This window comes from Periplaneta americana, chromosome 7 (assembly GCF_040183065.1).
Source record: "Periplaneta americana isolate PAMFEO1 chromosome 7, P.americana_PAMFEO1_priV1, whole genome shotgun sequence".
NCBI lineage: Eukaryota > Metazoa > Arthropoda > Insecta > Blattodea > Blattidae > Periplaneta > Periplaneta americana.
The window spans coordinates 164,906,661-164,928,910 of NC_091123.1; positions in this window are offsets into that span (position 1 = coordinate 164,906,661).

Here is a 22,250-nt window from a genome sequence, read left to right on the forward strand (position 1 = left end):
AGAAGCGCGTATGAAAATTATGAAACTCGCTTGCTCTCGTTTCATAAACATCCATACTCGCTTCTTAATTACTATCATTATAGGCTCGTTGCATAATGTACTATTAAGTTTTCTCCCGTCATTTCATGCAACTTGGAAATACGTTTTTCTCGTCTCAAATCATGTTCAACCAACAGGCGAAGAAGTTATGGGTTCAAAAATGTTAGAATGTAAGTTGTCATACATTGTAATAAAATGTGCAGAGCTCATGTTTATTTTTATTATTTATCTGCCATAAAATTACGTGTTTCAACGTACCATAATACTATCAATATGTTGTTCCAGCCAGAAATCACTTTTGTAGCAGACCTCACAGTACCTCCGTGCTGGAAGCAGAAGTTTGTTGACATTGAAATCCAGTCGCTTAGCCACGTACAGCTACAAGTCCCCAAGTTCTGAGCTTTGGTCATTAACATGATAAGTCATGTCACGACAATACATAATTGATTATTACAAAATTTACATAAACGCTTTGGTTGATTCTGAAAAATATATTTGGAGAGTGTTTCCAGCAATGCTATCGCTATCAGAAGCGTATCGTTAGAGGATATTGCTTTGACGATGAATGTACAACTCTAACATTGATGTTCATAGCAGCTGTAGTCCATGAAGCATTGTCTGTACTACATGGAATGTCAATTACAGATTCACATCCTCCGCTATGGTTCAAGTAACAGCATTTCTGACAATTAAGATCAGCTGGATCAGCGGTTTGATTACTGGTCAAGATGTGGACAATTGTTTACGACAAGGACTGAATACATATTCCTTACCTTACATTCTCCTCGTTGCATTTCAAGTCTGGCACTATTTTGAAGACATCATCGAGGAGTCAGCTACATGTAGATATCTAGCATTTGCTAAAAATCTTAAAAAGGGTATAGCGGATCAAACCGAAGGGCTCAACCATTGCAATCGATGATGAAGATTATTATTACTATTATTACTATTATGATGTTGTGGTAAGTAAATATGAAACTCCGTAGCTGTAGCGCATGGTGGCCAAAGAAACTGGAGGTTTTTAAAGATTGAAATGAAACTTTAGATATTGTATTAAATTTACTTTCATTGTATGAATATATAGAATAAGCATGCCATTTGCATGTAGCGACTACTACTTAAAAATTACGTTCGTCGAATGTCCTTCACCAACTTGAATTCTTTCTTGTAATTATTGCTCTTTGGAGTTTCTCATTACACTTCACAACACTTCGACTGTGATGTTTGAAATTCCTTCACGAATTGCTGTCTTCAGTTGTTCAATATCTCACGGTTTGTTTGCGTATACCATACTTTTTAGATACCGTCATAAAATGAAATCACACGCACTTAAATCGGGGGATCATGGAGGCCAGAGAATTTCTCCATTTCTCGATGACATCATTTCTAAATAAATTTCGCAATTTTCGTCATAGAGATGGCTGCAATATATGCTGTTGTATTGTCTTGGTAAAACCAAGTTGATCTTGTTAATACAAAAATTTCTTTTTCTCAATTTACCACTTAATTTTTTTTTAATTATTATCACATAATCAGTAGCATTAACAGTTTACACACGACCATTGGCATCCTCAAAGAAATATGGCCCAATAATTCCTGTAGAAAAGAGAGCACTCCAAACTGTTTTAATCGCATGTGTAGAAGGGACAGGATAATGGCGTCGGAGTTTCCAGAAAAACTCTCCACAATTCCCTCTACTTCGAAAGATATGGTATCTCCTGTGTTTACTTGACGTTAGATCAGCCATCTGTCGCGTAAATTTAATGTTCCTCGTAGTTTTTCCATGGATTGTTAGATGGCAGTGACGATTAGTTCTGGAAGACTCATAGTCTACTATTTGCTTCACCAGTCTCTACACATTTACAAGGAGTGAGTGCCAAATAATTCATGTGTTTCAAACGAGAAATTTCTCTTTCTTCCTGATAAAATATACACGGTGAGCATAAATGATTGCCCTAGTTTGGGGATTTTTTTATAGACAAACCGTGAATGATACAACAATGGTACTGATATTACCAAATAAGGTATCTCTCAAAGTTTTATTTGAATTTATCCGCGCGGCGTAATTCCACTTCTTACCGGTAGAGGACCTGAGTTTACAGAAATGGCGACTGGTGTTGAGCGTGCATTTGTAGCGTTGGAATTTCATTCCACAAGATCAGTCATAACAGTGCAGCGAAATTTTCGAACAAGATTCCATAAAGATCCACCAGACCCCAAGACCATTAGACGATGGTACAATCAATTAGTGACCACAGAATGTCTGTGTAAAGGAAATCTCCTGGTCGGCCACGCATCCCACAAGAAACAGTTGAACGAGTGCGGGCATGCTTCCAGCGTAGTCCACAGAAATCTACACGCCGCGCCAAGACGGCGCTCCGCTCACTTCCACAACGAAGTCCGGTAATTCCTGAACAACAGATTGCCAAACAGATGGATTGGTCGTGCGAGCAGAGACGATATGCAGCTATTGTCCTGGCCTCCACGTTCCCCTGACATAACACCCTGTGATTTTTACCTGTGGGGATATGTTAAAGACTCTGTTTTTGTACCTCCATTACCGGCAAATCTGCCAGAGTTACGCGACCGCATCATCAACGCCGTCGCTGCAATCGACATGGATACACTTCATCGTGTATGGGACGAATTGGACTACCGGCTTGATGTCTGCAGGGTCATATATTGAGCACCTATAACGTATGTTAAAAAAACTTGGAGAGTTTCTCTATCTACTTGTATATCTAAATATTTTCTATGTTAAATCGTTAGTCCACAAATAATTTTCGTAACTAGGGCAATCATTTATGCTCACACTGTATATTATCTCATTTACTAATGAAATAATCACTACTAAATCCTTATATTAGAGCATTGATCTCCAAGAGCCTAGCTTTGCTTTGCTTTGGCACATATTCTGAACAGTAAACCTGAAATGTACACCGCGCTATACTCCATAATAATAATAATAATAATAATAATAATAATAATAATAATAATAATAATAATACTTGGCGCTACAGCCCGTGGAGGGCCTAGACCGACCAGCCGGCTGCTGGCCTCACGTCCACATGTCGAAGCAGAGGTGGACGATCATCCAACCAGAATGGAGGTATCGTGTGGTTAGCACGATGATCCCCCCAGCCGTTATAGCTGGCATTCGCAACCGGATTTCGCTACCTATTGCAGCTTCCCAAGTGCATCACGATGCTGGGTGGGCACCGGTCCCATACACTGGCCGAAATTTCATGAGAAAATATCTTCCCCCATGAGGACTCGAACCAGTGCGCATTCTGTAACTCGAGTCCTAGGCAGGATGCCTTAGACCACGACGCCACGGCGCGGGACGCGATATACTCCATACATTGTGGAAATTACAATAATAAAATAAATCACAGTAAAATACAAAATTATTTACACTTACTACTTTCTTCACCGGTATCTTCATATTTACGAGTGACTGTAAACATTTTACGAGTATATGTTTCAAAAGAAAAATTTTTCCTTCTCCTGATAAAATACATTTTCTCCTTTCCTAATGAAGTGCTTGGCACTAAATCCTTCTATTAGAGCACTGATTTCCAAGCGCCTAGCTTTGTTTTGTTTCGACATGTTTGCTGAACTATAAACTTGAAGTGTACACCGCTTTATACTCCATACATAGTGGAAATTACAATAATAAAATAAATCACAGTAAAACACAAAATTATTTACACTTACTACTTTCTTCATCGGTACCTTCATATTTACGAGTGACTGTAAACATTTTACGAGTATGTTTTTCAAAAGAAAAAAATTTCCTTCTCCTGATAAAATACATTTTCTCCTTTCCTAATGAAGTGCTTGCCATTAAATCCTTCTATTAGAGCACTGATTTCCAAGCGCCTAGCTTTGTTTTGTTTCGACATGTTTGCTGAACTATAAACCTGAAGTGTACACCGCTTTACAGTCCATACATAGTGGAAATTACAATAATAAAATAAATAAATCACAAAAAAAATACAAAATTATTTACACTGACTACTTTCTTCACCAGTCTCTACACATTTACAACGAGTGACTGTAAACATTTTACGAGTATGTTTTTCAAAAGAAAAAGAAATACCTTCTCCTGATAAAATACATTTTCTCCTTTCCTAATGAAGTGCTTGCCAGTAAATCCTTCTATTAGAGCACTGATTTCCAAGCGCCTAGCTTTGTTTTGTTTCGACATGTTTGCTGAACTATAAATCTGAAGTGTACACCGCTTTATACTCCATACATAGTGGAAATTACAATAATAAAATAAATAAATCAAAATAAAATACAAAATTATTTACACTGACTACTTTCTTCACCAGTCTCTACACATTTACAACGAGTGACTGTAAACATTTTACGAGTATGTTTTTCAAAAGAAAAAAATTTCCTTCTCCTGATAAAATACATTTTCTCCTTTCCTAATGAAGTGCTTGCCACTAAATCCTTCTATTAGAGCACTGATTTCCAAGCGCCTAGCTTTGTTTTGTTTCGACATGTTTGCTGAACTATAAACCTGAAGTGTACACCGCTTTATACTCCATACATAGTGGAAATTACAATAATAAAATAAATAAATCACAAAAAAATACAAAATTATTTACACTGACTACTTTCTTCACCAGTCTCTACACATTTACAACGAGTGACTGTAAACATTTTACGAGTATGTTTTTCAAAAGAAAAAGAAATACCTTCTCCTGATAAAATACATTTTCTCCTTTCCTAATGAAGTGCTTGCCACTAAATCCTTCTATTAGAGCACTGATTTCCAAGCGCCTAGCTTTGTTTTGTTTCGACATGTTTGCTGAACTATAAACCTGAAGTGTACACCGCTTTATAGTCCATACATAGTGGAAATTACAATAATAAAATAAATAAATCACAAAAAAATACAAAATTATTTACACTGACTACTTTCTTCACCAGTCTCTACACATTTACAACGAGTGACTGTAAACATTTTACGAGTATGTTTTTCAAAAGAAAAAGCCTCATTTTCCTGATAAAATACACTTTCTCATTTTCTAATGAAGTGCTTGCCACCAAATCCTTCTATTAGGACAATGATCTCGAAGCGCTTGGCTTTGTTTTATTTCGACATGTTCGCTGAACAGCAGATCTGAAGTACTTATGTACACCGAGCTTTATTCCATGCGGATTGCTCTCATCAGAAGTAATTGCTAAATTACTATAATTTGGTTTAAGAGACCATCACTTGCTTTCAGTCATCTGATGCAAAAGGGAGGAGACATGAATCACAGTATGGTTAATATTTTGCTGCAGATTTTGTTCTGAAATATCTTCAGAACATTTAACAGACAAACGCGATCCAAACTCCGTATGGTCCTGACAATTTGACTTAGGGCCGTATTCACCAACGTCGGTAAAAATTTTATCTCGGTTTTTAGCTACAAAAACTTAGATAATGGCTACATTTGTATTCACCAACAAAATTATCTCGGTTAATTGGGATTATCTCGGTTTAAAATTTTACCGGAGAAATGTTGGCCGATAAAGTAGGAAAAACTGAGATAATCGAAATAAGATGGCTCGTAGACGACTGGAATATTTAATTGATGAAAGGGAAAATGACAGTGATGAGGAATATGGCCAAGAGTACAAAAGACGACGTCCCAGGTGGCTAAAAGAACGCGCCACATACTTTGAGGACTACGATGACTCAGACTTTGTAACACATTTTAGATTATCTAAAACTTCAGCTTTATCAGTCTTATCAATGATAGAACATAACCTGGAATTTACAACAAATAGGTAAGCTGAATTCTCTACAATACCTATTGTTTATAGCAGAGAGAGGCAGCAAAAATTACCGCACTTTACAGGGGACGTCGATCAGCTGTAGCAGCGCGTGCGGGCCGAGCATTCAGTTTCATTACGGTAGGCCTAAATTATTAGTTTCTCGCCATTTTCTGAATAACTTGGTTATGTATTGTCTCGAAGGCATTGCAGCGTCACGAAACTGATGTAGAAATTTGCGAACAGTACAACAGTCATAAGATTTGTTTTTTAGGAGAAATGTCTCAACTAGAAATATTCGTTGTACAATACTATACGTCACCATACTGACAGCGAACACAAATAATGTTCAATAACAAGTGTAGTAATGCAACACTATGTAATAACGTGCACTCACTAAACACTCCACTCGTCAACTAAACACTCCATACGCTTCCCGCTGTCCACACACTCAATCCTCACCGCTTGGAATTTTAGGCCTACCGTAATAAAACTGAACGCCTGGCCCGCCCGCGCTGTTACAGCTGTCCGGTGAGTCGAGCAATGGGTTGCGGACAATCTGTTCCCCGACGTCTTCTGCATAGTGCGGTAACTTTTCGCTTCCTTTCTCTGTAGTTACCCAATTTATATACCTATAAGCTAGTGCTATAAATACACACACACGCGCATATACATGCATACTAACGATCGTATTGACAGGCATCGTAGTTGGCTATGTATCTTTACATTTTTTCATAAAATTAAGAAAATTAAAATTACATTGAAGTTACTTTTCTCCCATTTTAGGAATCAAGCTGTATCGCCCATAAATCAGCTGCTACTAGCACTAAGATTTTACGCTACTGGTGGTGACCAGCTCAGCGTTGCAGATTACGCTGGTGTGAGTCAGTCTACAGCTTCCCGAATTGTACATAGAGTCAGCAGTGCCATAGCTGCTTTACGATGCCAATATATTAATCTTCCGCAAACACCTCAATCTGTACTTCAAACGCAGATGAGTTTTTACAACATAGCCAGATTTCCAAAAGTAATAGGAGCAATGGACTGTACCCATATTAGGATACGATCCCCTGGAGGTAATAATGCGGAACTCTTCCGAAACAGAAAGACTTAATTTTCGCTAAATGTGCAAGCAATATGTAATGCTAATATGGAATTTAGCGACATAGTGGCTAGATGGCCAGGCAGTAGTCACGACAGTACCATTTTCAATAATTGTGTACAACGAGCCAGTTTCGAACAGGGGATCTACGGGGATTCAGTGTTACTAGTAGATGCAGGCTATCCCTGTAGATCTTACCTAATGCCTCCTCTGGATATAGTTCATACACCGGCAGAGAACCTCTATAATGAATCGCAAATCAGATCAAGAAATGTAATAGAGAGAACGTTTGGCTTATGGAAGCGAAGATTTCCGGTTCTTGCTTTGGGGATGAATGTGACATTAGATCATACGTTTGCCGTGATAACTGCTACAGCGGTACTGCATAATATTCTTCGTCGAGCTGTAGAAGAATTACCTCAGGACGATCCACATCTACAGTTACCTGTACCATGGGCTGAACTCTTAGGAGAAGGGCAGATTGATGGACGACTGTATCAGCAAAATAGACCTATATCTCGCCGCGACAATCTAGTGAGAGGAACAATAATTGATACCTGCTTTAGAAGTCTCCTACCACAGTAACAGCACAGCATTTTACATTATTAAAAGGTCTTGAATAAATGTTGTCTATTTTTTCTCACACATTGTTGTTATATTACAAAACATAAGAAATAATTTGCTTTTTTCATGGTTCAATTTTGTAAACAAATGTACTATTTACATATTACTTATTCATATCTTTTAATGTATTGACACGGCTAAATTATTTTTTCATATAATGAAAACAATTGAATTGAATTAATAATTATCAGCACAATGCATTGTAACAATTTTAATTGTTGTTTAATAATATTTCAGTTTTCATTTTCTCGTGTTTGAGTAGTTCATTTTCTCTTTCAAGTTTCACTTTTTCAATTTCGAGTTTTAATTGTTCCTGCTGTAGTCGAAGAGAGTGAAGCTCCTTGTTCCACAAGTGTTCTTCTGTTGCTTGTTCAATGCTCTTCATTATTGCCTCAGCCTTTAACTTGTGGATTTTTGCTAAGGGCTCTTCTGACTTGCTAAGCATCGGTCTTCTGCGTGTAGTCCAGCTTGGGGGGACATTTTTTGAAGAAGTTGAAGGAGCTGTAACACTGACGTTGGCCGAGTCGTCACAGACATCTTCACTTGCAGCTTCAGTGGAGCAGTTTTCTATGGCTTGAACATTAGCGCTGTCGGCGGCTCCACTGCAGCTTGCAGTCACAGTCGATTGTAGTGCTGGATGCTTGGGAGACTTAAGCATATTTGGTGTATATTGACCCCAATTGAATTGCGTTGGATGAATCTCAAAATTACTACTTAATTCCGCGGATTCTTCTGTCAGCACAATTGTATCACCATTATCAACAACTACGATATCTAATGGTTCACTGTCACCGTCGTATGGGTTTTTCAGTCCCTCTACTGAAGGCCGAATAAGTTCTATTACCCTTTCAAGGATAGGATCAATTGTAATAACCTTACTTGTGCCCCCACCTGTTTTCAACGCTTCCATCTTGATTTCCGCCGATGCCTTTCTAGAAGCCTTCTTTAAGTTTTCCCAAACATTTCTCAAGTTTGTAGCATCCCGAACAGGCCCGTTTCCTTGCGAATTAAAACTAATTGAAATTGTTTGCCACTGCTCATTTTTCATTTGAGTTGTTACACCATCTGATTTTTTATTTTCTATCACATTTATATTTTCTGCCACCAAATCCAATAACAATTCCTTCTCTTGAAATGTCATATTAGGTTTCTTTCTACGTTTCTGATCAACAATAGCCATAACTTACGGTAGATAAACTATTTTCGCACACCTAACCTATATACACTCGTAAACTTGTTTATTCTTACAATGAATTTATAGTGCGCATGGCGTTAATCAATTGTTTCCCTCTATGCTTTCCGTGCGTCGTTATGAAAAATTTAACTATCAAATGCAGTCTGAAACGAAAACTCCGTTTTTGAAAACCAGGTTAATATATTATGTGGTGAATATAGAACTGAGCGTTATCCGAGATAATGGTATTACCAGAGTTTTAGAAATCTGAGATAATAGCAAATATTACTGACGTTGGTGAATACGGGCCTTAGTAGCGTGAATCGGTCCAGATAAGAAGGATCCTGCCTCTTTAAAACTGAATATTGCTACCATGGCAACCTTGTCCCAACAGGAGCCCGAGTATTACAGTCATGTCTAAAGTTGTAAGAGGGGGTGGGGATTTTCATTACGTTGCAGTACAATTTCTTGCACTACACCATGCACTTCTATTCTCTTTGTAATTAATCAAAACGATAACTTATTATATTCTGTTGTCTGTTCGTATCTTGTCTAGAAATAATCTTTCCGCTGAATGTTTTTCTTTTTAATTATTTTCCTTTGTACCTTCCCATTCTATAAAGCTCTCGGAAACTGACTCACAGGTATGAAAACTTTGTGATGACGTAGCACTGGGAATACAAATTGAAATAATGTAGCTCAAAAAAGACTCCTTTATTGTCATCTTCGTGAAAAGTTAGATTTTTTGCGTAGTTTTATAACAGTATTCAATTTCTTTCTTCGGTAATTGAATATTAAAGATTAGTTTTCTGTCATGTCCTTCCCGAAGTGCACCCAGAAGGACTTTTGTACGTAGCAATTTGTCCTTCTGGTAGGACATATTCTTAAACAATATTTTCCATATGCTGTCCTTCTAGCAGGACGTATTTTTGTAACGTCCTACCGGCAGTACGTAAGTTATGGGTCTTCCCAGCAGGTAGAGTTTTAGCTAGTGGAAGGGAGTAGTGTTTATTTAGTCTGAAGCAAGTGAAGGCCCTAATATGTACAGCTGTACAGCTTATCTTGAAACAACAACTTTATCCGTGCCTTGATTATATTCTATTCAATATGTGGTCCTAAATAAATTCCAAAATTAGTTGCAAATGTAATCTCTTGAAGATATCCAATTTCTGTTCATGACTCAAATGTGAGTATCCAACTGTTATATATATATATATATATATATATATATATATATATATATATATATATATATATATATATAACATAATTTTCTGTTGTGAGTCGATGCTGGTCCGATTTCTTTACGATCCAAGCCTCATTTCTATATACTAGTAATGTTCTTGTCAAAGTATTATAAATTATGAGTCCAGTATGCTTTTGCACTACATTTGTTTATTTATTTTATTTATACAGGATGAACTATATGCAATGTCATCTAATTTTATGAGGTTCCTCCTTGAGATATTTCAGACAAAAAAGTTTAAAACAATTTTGTTCGTCTTAGTTTCCTTTCCGAGATAAAAAAAATGTTTTATATGAAAAATTTTATGAACATTTTATAGCATGTTTTGGAAAAGTCAATATGCTCAATCAATTTAAGAAGACAGTGCGTTATGATAATAAATGCTTTAAGAAATTTTAGTTTTGCCCTCTAAGTATACAAAAAATTTATCCGAAAAAAATGTAACATTTCAAAATTCCTTTCCAGAACGGAAAGTTATATTTGTTCTAAATTTAAAAGGCATGATGGACCGATAAGCTAATATACTATTAGTGACAATTAAAATTTATTTTATGTGCCGTCTATGCTTATCCTTATTTAACAAGTATATTGGTTATACAATATTTTGTTACATAATATATCAATTGAACGTTTTCGGCTCTATGGAGCCATCATCAGAAAACAAGTAAGCCCATATGTATGATATAAGCACACGGTATATTTTACACGGAAGCATGTTAATTAATATTAATTGAGTTTACTTGTACGGCAATATACTGTGTACTTATATCATACATATGGGCTTACTTGTTTTCTGATGATGGCTCCATAGAGCCGAAAACGTTCAATTGATATATTATGTAACAAAATATTGTATAACCAATATACTTGTTAAATAAGGATAAGCATAGACGGCACATAAAATAAATTTTAATTGTCACTAATAGTATATTTGTTCTGACAGCATTTCTGCATATTTAAAGGACAAAACTACAGTTCTTTCAACCATATATTATCATAATACACTGCTCTCTTAAACTGACCGGGAATGTTGAGAATGAAATCTATGGCTTTCCTAAAACACGTTTCATATTAAAACAATTTTCATCTTAGAAAGGAAGTAAAAACGAGCAAAATTGTATTACACTTTTTTGTTTGAAATATCTCAAAGAATACTCCCTGAAATTGATATTACTTACGGTTCACTCTGTATATTCATATGATGATGATGATGATGATGATGATGATGGTTACGGTAATGGCGGAGTTGGTGATCCATAATATGAAGTAACTTCAGTGAGCACACATGTTTTTTAATTGTGAGATTTTTTTATCTCGCACGCTTGAGTTTAAATTTTTTTTCAATATAATTGAGGCCGTAGCCGGAAAATGGGCCCATAGGTCTATAGGCCCTTTTTCGAGAGAATGTTTAACTCGATTCTCCGTTTTAAAATCTGCTTGTTTACGTAGTTTCGTTTCAATATTGAAAACAGAGGGCAGGGTGGCTAATTGAATGAACCCATGAACCCTTGTGTAGTTGTGGAACTCGGCAAACATAATTGAAGATGATCCTCAAAGTGAGTGAGAGTCCACCCAGGATGTGCGCTAAAGTGTAAACTGCACTCTGAAGATAAACTTTGAAGTGAGTGTGAATCCATTCCACATTAATACTAAATAATCTGTAATCTGTATTCTGTACCCAATAGATATTCTTTATTTTCACGTATTCGGTACAATTTATGACGTAATTATGAGATGCATGTGATGTTCAATGTGATATCTAATTTCTACTAAAATATATCATATTGAAAGTATTTTGATAAAATAAACTTGTTCTCTAGAAAAAGGGCATATAAAATGTTCCAATAATAGTACATTATGCAACGAGCCTATAATGGTAGTAATTAAGACGCGAGTATGTTTATGAAACGAGCGCAAGCGAGTTTCATAATTTTCATACGAGCGTCTTAATTACCTTTATAGCCAAGTTTCATACGACTTTTTATGCTCGACCATATTTCTAACTTGAAATTATTCGTAAGTATTCATGTTATTCTTATCTGACTGGGGAGCGGAACTAACCTTGTGCAATATCTCGCAAATTGTGAGATGTGCGCAGACACGAAAGTATTGATTTTTTCCGAGAAACAAATGTCATTGACCTTGATATAATCTAGAGAGTAAAATAAACATTAATCTTGATATAACCTTGAAATTGATTTAGATATTGAAAAACGAAATGACAAATTGAATTTATTTGAATATTATTTACAATTAACGCTAATTATTATAGTAACAGAACATAACCTTCTGCGACAGTATTGGATTTCCAGCCTCCGTGACGTTTCGTATCTAGATTGCATTTCCGAGAATAATCGATACTTGCGCTTTCATATTGCTACAATGGTCTTTTCTGATTGGTGGAACACCTGAACTTTAATGAATAGGTGTACTTTAATGAGGTCCATTAAAGGGGTGCTACCAGGTGTATAATTACTACATTTCGGCATGGTCGAGCATAAAATATATTTATAACATTATTAAAGTCTGAATCAAGAAACTAGTTCGATTAATTAAAATGTGTCTTAGTGAAACTTACAGCAGAGTCCGTATAGGCCATTTTCTATCTGATGCTTTTCCAATTCACTGCGGGCTAAAGCAGGGAGATGCACTATCACCTTTACTTTTTAACTTCGCTCTAGAATATGCCATTAGGAAAGTTCAGGATAACAGGCAGGGTTTGGAATTGAACGGGTTACATCAGCTTCTTGTCTATGCGGATAACGTGAATATGTTAGGAGAAAATCCACAAACAATTAGGGAAAACGCGGAAATTCTTGTTGAAGCAAGTAGAGCGATAGGGTTGGAAGTAAATCCCGAAAAGACAAAGTATATGATTATGTCTCGTGACCAGAATATTGTACGAAATGGAACTATAAAAATTGGAGATTTATCCTTCGAAGAGGTGGAAAATTTCAAATATCTTGGAGCAACAGTAACAAATATAAATGACACTCGGGAGGAAATTAAACGGAGAATAAATATAGGAAATGCCTGTCATTATTCGGTTGAGAAGCTTTTGTCATCTAGTCTTCTGTCAAAAAGTCTGAAAGTTAGAATTTATAAAACAGTTATATTACCGGTTCTTCTGTATGGTTGTGAAACTTGTACTCTCACTTTGAGAGAGGAACAGAGATTAAGAGTCTTTGAGAATAAGGTGCTTAGGAAAATATTTGTGGCTAAGAGGGATGAAGTTACAGGAGAATGGAGAAAGTTACACAACACAGAGCTGCACGCATTGTATTCTTCACCTGACATAATTAGGAACATAAAATCCATACGTTTGAGATGGGCAGGACATGTAGCACGTATGTGCGAATCCAGAAATGCATATAGAGTGTTAGTTGGGAGACCGGAGGGAAAAAGACCTTTGGGGAGGCCGAGACGTAGATGGGAAGATAATATTAAAATGGATTTGAGGGAGGTAGGATATCATGGTAGAGACTGGATTAATCTTGCACAGGATAGGGACCGATGGCGGGCTTATGTGAGGGCGGCAATGAACCTACGGGTTCCTTAAAAGCCAGTAAGTAAGTAAGTATTAAAGTCTGAATTCATTATTTAACAAAAACTTGTAGACAGATATTATTGTAAAAGTATGCAAATTGTTATCTTGATAAAAGTGCATCCAAATCGCAATGACATACAAATAAATCTTTCAATCTTTATTTCCTCGAAACATGACTATTGCTTATGGGCCCTTTTTCAGGCTGCCTGCTCAGTTATAATTCAACATGAAATTAAAATCTCTCACAATAGAATAGCTTCACATTACAACGTATATTAAATGTGATAAAGTTTTAAGATTTGGAATAAACTCCAGATTGCGTAGATATGACAAGGCCGTCAGTTTCTAATAGGGCTCGGATATGAAGGCTGTTACTTTCTAGCGTCAGAGAAAACGAAGACTTCAATTTCCAAGTCACGCGATGCTTGCGGCTCCTTGTCTTCACAGCAGACACTCTGCTGCATAGGGAAGTATCTGAAACTGCGAGGAGACTTAATAGACAAAAGTTTTACGACTTGCAAGTGTAGACAACTTAAGATCGTCACTTAGTTTCTTGGCATACAAAATGCAAATACACTCATTTTGCAAAACTCTATACTGTTTAACTTAGCAATAATGTGATAGAATTCCAAACTCAGAATAATTTCTACACGTTGTTTTACTTATACAGGGACATCATTTTATTTTTACTTCAATTTTTATTGTACCTGAGTTTTTGAATGTTCTTCACTCCCACCCCTTCTATTAAGGAAGTTCCAACTCACACAGAACCAAGACCGCAGATAGTAAGCAGTAGAGCTGAGACGAGATGTTATGGCACCAACCTGCGCTAAGTTTTAAATTGCCGGCCAGCTGGGTAGAGGAGTGGGGGTTGTTTGGGTTACGGTTCTCAAGCTCATGGCGAAGTGCATCAACATCGGTTAAAAACGCAGTAATCATAGATTACGAAACGACTGTTAAACAGTAACCGTGGTTAAAATGTAATTTCTGTGCACCATTCATAATCACCGATTACTTAAACATAGTTAGCTGACACTTCATTTAACCAGAGCAAAGTCTATGATGGTACACTGTTTCTACAAAATGACTAAAGGAAAGCATTCATACCACAGCAAAGATAATAGTCAACATCTAAAAACGACTGCGCTCACTCCGTTCTACATCGAAGTGAACATGTCCTACATTTTTGCGTTGCATTTGTTTGTCTTTGGGCGCTGTTATATTTGCGAGTTGCATTTCTTTGTTTTTCATTGCTGTCAGGTTAAAATCGTACAAAATAGAAAGTTGAATGCAAAAATGATTATATCCCAATGTGAGGTTAAGTATCGATAGACTTACTTAATAGATTTAAATATATTATATAATAAAGAAGGAATATACATAAAGGAAAAGGATGCAGAAGATTAGTAAAAATGTGTGTACGACCCAAGATCCCATTTACACCAGGTTACTGTTCATTATCCTAAGATCCATCCATAACCTCTCTTTGTTCAGCCAGTGACAGAGAAAGAGACATTCAAGTATTCCCTCTTAAAATACAGAAAATAACAGTTACATAGAATCTTAACATAAGGAGCTGATCAACAGAAGAAATATGACTGTTTTTGAGTTATTGCAAGTGAGTCATTTGTAGATTTTGATAAACAAAATCCCTCCTGAAATTTTCTGTCACCTAATTCCTCGTAAAGATTCTCTCTTTCCACTAAAGAAACTTCACGCCCACGCTCTATCCAAGTAATTCAAGTACTGTACAATAATAATCGTCTTCGAAGTAAACATCTGTGGCTCTGGCCGCCATTTTGCTTTACTTGCTCTACTAATCACTGGTTATCTCCTTTAACCGCTCGAAAATGGCCGGTTATAGATTACTGCGGTTAACCTCCTATTTAAGTCGTAACCGAGGTCGATCCACTGTAAAAATGCTTAACCAGAGGTTAGGTGACAATTTTAACTGGTGGTTACACTAACCGACGTTGATGCACGTGGGCATCAGAGCGGCAGGCATATCCGTTTCATCTCTTTCTAAAAACATTCGTCTTACCTCAGTATCACCACTTTCCTACTCAAGAGTCCGAAGGTACCTAATGGAATTACGCCCGCTATTCCATCTTAATATTCTTATTCTCCGTCCGAATCAGACTGATCTGTGCTGGAATCAGATGTCCCTAAGTTTATGGAAATGTTCTCCAAAATACTGTCCATCACGTGCTCACTTTCAATGTATCTGTTCTCTACTTTCTTCACATAATCATACACTAATATCCATTTTTGGAAGAAGCGATTGCAGAGTCGGTCTCTGCTTATGTGTAGCGTAGAAATTATAGATGAGACTTCTTAGGACTTCCTCATCAAAACTGTCTACAGCTGCAACAATCTTCTTCTTCGGCTGTGATTTTTCCGGACTGGAGAAAGAATTTGCTGTTCCTGCCTCAATATTTCTCCCTTCTTTCTTGATTCTTGCCAAATTTCGCTTTGAAATACCAGTGGGAGCCAGTACTCTTGCACACACGCTTTTCAATGGAATTGGTATTCCATTTACAAACTCTTCTGACATGAATTTCCATACATTGTATGCTATTTCATGTTCTTGACTATGAACTACTCTATGATTTCACACCTTAGACAATGCAATAATGAGGGCGCTCAGAAGGACAATGTTTTCAATATTAGCAATAGCGGTAGTAGCAGAACGATCTGAACACTCGGAATGCTAGTAACCAACTGACCCAACACCCCTCCAGTTGAGTGTGAGGGCGAGTCCAAGCAAACGAACTAAAATGAGTCTCTCGCGCTGGTGCCATAACTTCTCGTCCGGGCTCTACTGAGTTACTGAGTATAGTACGTTCCAGAAATATGTTCGCATTTTCCAGTAACGAAAGAGCTTTCAATATTGAATCATATTTTTGCACAGGTACTGTCCGTTTGCCTACGTCGCATCCCGATTTCCCCCACCTGCTTCTGCTCGCCCCTCTGTAAAAGCTGGGCTGTATTAGCTCTTTTCTGAAAACATTAATTTCTCTTAGGAATTGGACGTTTACGTAATATTATACAGCTGTTTAATTTAACTTAAATAAAAGGGCCTCGTTAAGTAATTAACTGTCACGTGATTTCCTCCCTTTCTACAATCCTGCGGCATAACCACTTGGACGGACAGTAGATAGCATGTCTGAGTAATTTTATATTTTCGGGTCGGGCAGAAGTGAAGATTGAATTCACAGTACGTAGAGTAGGTACAGAATTATTTCAACATGAGTTACTAGTACGAAGGACGAAACTGGCAATTGGAATTAGATGCAATAGTCTATAGTGCGATAATATACACAAAAGAACTGAAGCCTGTATCGAAATGAACGGCCACCATTTTCAAAATTGTGTTTAAATATTCATATTATGATTATTTTTCAATTTAACTTCTTTCTCTATATTGTACGCTAATGTGCTGTAGACAGTATAATATACACTGCATAATGAATACGTTCGCATGGATAACTCACTTCGTGAGTAAAAACACTTATTCTTAATACAGTACTGTACTTTGATTAAAGAAAAACCTAATGAAAATTATCAAACTCAAAATCGCGATATTTCCTAGTTTACGTAAATGGATGAACTACTTTTCTTCCTTCCTATACCTAGTAGAGTGATTTGTGTTTTACGCCAGTATCATCGAACTCCAGTCTTGGAGGGGGGAGCAAGCGGTGTTTCCGGTTCTCTAAAGGTATAGACAGGTTAATATTAAAAATGTTAGTAAAAATAAAATGATGTCCCTGTATTTGGATATATTTAAACTAAATAAATTCATTGCAGAACATGGCATGAAGATTTCACCAGAAAAAAAAAAACAAAATGATGGCATTTGAAGGTACAAACCCAATCCGAAGCAAAATTGTTGTTGAAAATATGATTTTAGAACAGATAAATTCTTTTTCATACTTAGGATGTAATATATCATACGAAGGAGAGAATGATGTAAGCAGAAAAATTAACAAATTTTTACAAATATTAGGATTGCTAAACCATACCCTAAAACTAAGTTTAGTACAGAAACATTCCAGAATAAAGTTATATAAAACCCTTGCACTACGAACTCTCCTCAATGGAAGCGAAATTTGGGTTCTGAAACAAAGAGATATCAGCAGATTAAGAGCAGTTGAAATGAAATATCTGCGACGAACTGCAGGATACACACTTCTGGACCACAAGAGGAACGAGGATATACTGCAGGAACTCAACATGCAACCATTAGAAGAAAAAATTACAGATTACAGAAACAGATGGCTTGAACACATTTCTCGTATGGAAACTGATCGGACACCCCAAGAAATACTAAAATACCACCCTCAAGGACGACGAACTGGAAGTCCACAGAAACGTCTATTGGATCCTGTATAGCTGGAACCGAAACAGGCCAACAATGGCCTAATTTCGTGCCTGGAATATGATGATGATGATGTTTTACTTTAGGTCAAAATTCCCCTTTCGGATCTTGAAAACATATGTACAGTCGTGTTCCTAGACTTCCAGTTGCATACCTATGAATTTGGACGGTATACGAAAGAGCGAAAGATGCCATGGAATGCACTACTACTCTATTAAATAAGTTAAGGAAAAAATTTGACTAGAGCATTAATGTGAGAGCTAGTTATATGGTGTCGCATAGCTACTGTATGAGGATCCGAGTGCGAGCAAGAAGCGGTATAAGTAGCAAAGATTTTCAAGCCAATATATTTCGAAAACGAGGAAAAAGCTAAACGAACGACTATCACCACGTTTCTTAAAGATCGAAAATTAGCTTAAGTATGCATTTACATTAAATTCAAACTCTAAGACCTTGGACGGTGCCTTTGTAAGTGAATAGACCAGTAATGTCAACTGATGCCCATAGAAGCAAGCGCGTGGTTTAGAGCCCAGGAGAGCCTGAGCGCTTGCCAGCGGAAAGGAAAGAGACAGACGAAAGAGGTAGTATATGCCTCTTGGTCGAGCTATATACAGGGATGGCCAGCACTGATTCAATGGATAAAGGAAAGAGAACTTATTAAAACTGTATACATGTTAATTTTTAGATTTGTCTGAGAAGTATAAGTGCATTATAAGAATGTAAGTTTTAATTTTAATGTTCTTTTTTAACAAGTTTGCTTTTTTATTCAACTTTTTTGCATGAAAGTGAAATTTTCAGATATGTTTGTTTAGTAGCCTTACAGGTACTAAAACAATGTTTTCGTAAATCTAATATATCATAAATACGTATTACTGAAGATAGTGTAGTAAAATGTTTGAAAATATTCGCATGAAAAATGTTTGTAAGGAAATGAATTGACAAAGCAAATACTGTTACATCACACACAAATTATATTTGCCTATGTGTTGGTAAAACTTCAGCTCTATAGCTTCAGCAGATTTAGAGATAATTTAATATTCTGATAACAGAAAGTTGCGCACCAATATCACCTAAAAGCACAATGCGATAAGAGTTTTAATATGTAATATTAGTTACAGTTAAAACATATACCTGGACAACTTTGCATTGCACTGTAATATTGTTTTGATTACTTTTATAAGACTAAAGGTACCATCAATATCAATTTCAACTTATCATGTCATATTCAGTGTCTTTCTTTGGGATAACACTTTCTTTATGAATGATGTGTTTAATTCACTTAGTACAGTATAGTTGTAGTTATGGAATTTGTGTGAATATTACTTCTTTACTCTTTATTATGTTATTAACGTTTAAAACACAACTACAATATTAGGCTGAGAAATAGGTGTTAGTACTTTTGTTTTACGGAAAATATAGAAAATAACAAACAGAAAGAAGCCATATAAAAATAACGACATAAAATTTCATGTTACGTTTGAAGTTTGTGTACCACTGTTTTCTTAATCCAACAGGCTGCTTATTCCTCCTAGCATACCTAGCGCTTAATGCCCGCTAACGACGTCAAGGTCAGAAAAATGCGCTTGCTTTGACATCACTGGAATAGATCTATCCCAGGTTTTGATCCTAAAAATGCAACTAGTATTCAATCATAGCTTGCTCTTTTTAGATGGAATTTTGAGTACAATGTGTAAAGGAATACCGAGTTGTCATCTGAGTTACCTGGGTTCTTATTGGTTTGATTTTTCGTGCTATGAAACTCGCACGAGGAGCTGAGATTTTTAACGCCATAGTAAATTTCTTTAAGAAAAGTTTTGTCTCAAATAGGAACAGAGTAAGAGAAGGAGCAATAAGAAGAGAAATAATGCAGACTGTGAAAGACTTCAATTAACTACTTAGAATTTCAAATAGCCGAGACAAAAGATCGGAATCTAGATACCAAATTAAATTCATTGCAACTGTATTGCTGTAAAATAAGGAACATTAAGAACTTGACTAAAGTAAAACTTCAATCTCCAATGAATTTTTACGAAGTATTGGCAAAGCGTTTTTCCTACATGGTTAAGAATGTTCGACACTGCTGGGAAAATTTTAAAAGAAGAAAAGAAGCGACTGAATTAGAATTTCAAAACACCTTACATGATATGAATGAATATAAAACGTAGAACAGGATTACAAAAACAGTTAAAAGAAATAGCCGTATTAACATAGTAACGAACACCCAAGAATCTGGGATTCACCTCACAAAGAATTAGTAACCAAGTACTGAAAGTATCGGAAATATAAAAAATTGGAAATTTATCTTTTGAAAAGTAGGACAAATTTCAAGTATGTTAGAGCAACATAAATGAAAAGTCCACTGCAAGAATGATGGATGTCCCTTTCTTGTCGAAAATGAACCAAGACTGTCAATGCATAGCTTAAGACATATAGAATTTACATAGAGAGTTATATGGCATTAACACTGATAGTCATTGTCCAGTAATGATCGCAAAATCACAGTTAAGCTTTGAGCGCTAAGCATTTCAAACTTTCAATTGCTTCTCCTGCAAAATGTATTCCTATGGGAAAATACGAAAGACAAAACACAATCACAAAAAAACATAATAATACAACACAAACACAAGAACACAAAAAAAATATATCACACTAACATACGACAACAAAAACACACGCAAGATTGCAACCTCATTCAAGAAATTAAATTACAACATCGCATACAGAACAAATAATACTCTAGAAAAACATCTCAACACACAAACAACACAAACAAACAAATACATCCACACAGACGTATACAAACTCAAATGTAACACCTGCAACAACTTCTACATAAGACGGACAGGCAGATAACACGTTACAAAGAACACATCACAGCAATAACAAAATTACAAAACATATCCACATATGCAGAACACGTCACAAATGTTACCACACCTACAGAGACATCAACACAGATATGAAAATTCTACACATCCAATCAAAAAGCCAGAAACTAAAAACACTAGAACTATACGAAATATACAGACGCACAAAAACGCATCCAAATGAAATTCTCAACACACAATTCAATTTCAGAACACACACACTCTTTGACTCCACATTACACTACACAAACACACCCCCACAGGAAACAAAACAAAAGGCTCCAAGACCAGCAACAACCAGTTCTGAAGAAGGCCCATAACAGGCCGAAACATATTAATCAGGTGCTATAGAATTTAACACGAGAAAGACATAATACATATTCCGAATTGGAATTTTAATATGTTTTTATTTACCATTGTCTATAATTACACTATTGTAATTCTGACAAATAAACATGATTGGATAATTGATTGATTTACTGTGCATACTGCTGTAATGTAGTTACGAAAGTCATCCATTCACAGTTGCGGATATACTGTGAGTTGTTTATGTGAACAGAATATAGTATACACAGCAGACAACTAGCGAGATCTATATGCGTGGCTGCACGAAACCTGAAATCTGTGTTTTGGTATGAACTTCCTACTAGGGCTGGGGACGGAGCGGTTCGGTTCGGAGCAGTTACTGTGACGTCATTACTCGGTTGAAACGAGTACAGTACCGAGTATAAATTTGTGGCGCCATATTTAAAATTTAGATAGATTGAGTCGATTTTAGAACGTACTTTGAAAGTGAAACCAAACGTGTTTTAAAAGCGTTGTAGTAAAGCGCTTTCGCTTTGCCAATTGACGAGAAAAAAGTGCTTCTCTTCATTGCAAAATGGCGGTTGCAAAATTCATTTGCGTGGTTACAACTATTTGCGGAGTTATTTTGTAAGAAAGGACTATTTAACTTTCAGTGTTGTTATATATGACAGACGAAATAAAATTGATAAAATAATTAATGATACTAACAACTAATAAATTAACATGTGATGTAAACGTTAAACGCTGCAGCTAATTAAAAAAGAATATAGAAAGAAACGGGCTCCATGAAGCGCTGCCTAAAACACTTAAAATAACACACAGAAGTATTTACTATTACGGAAAGTGGATAAAATAATCAATAAAACGTGGAATCTTAAACGGAAGAACATAATGTTTATTTATTTTATAACATTACTAGCCTTCAATACAACCATGTTCTCTTTGGTGAAGAGTAATATTATTGATAAATTAAAGTAATTGGGTAACATAATTCGTAGAAATAAATACAAATAAAATTATGACTGATGAGGTAACACAAATCCAATAAACACAAATAGAAGAAAAATAAAATGCACTTCCTTTTTTAACATATCTTAATATTAATCAAACACTCTAATATGATGATAATAATAACAACAGTAGTAATAGTAATGATGATGATAATAATAATAATAATAATAATAATAATAAT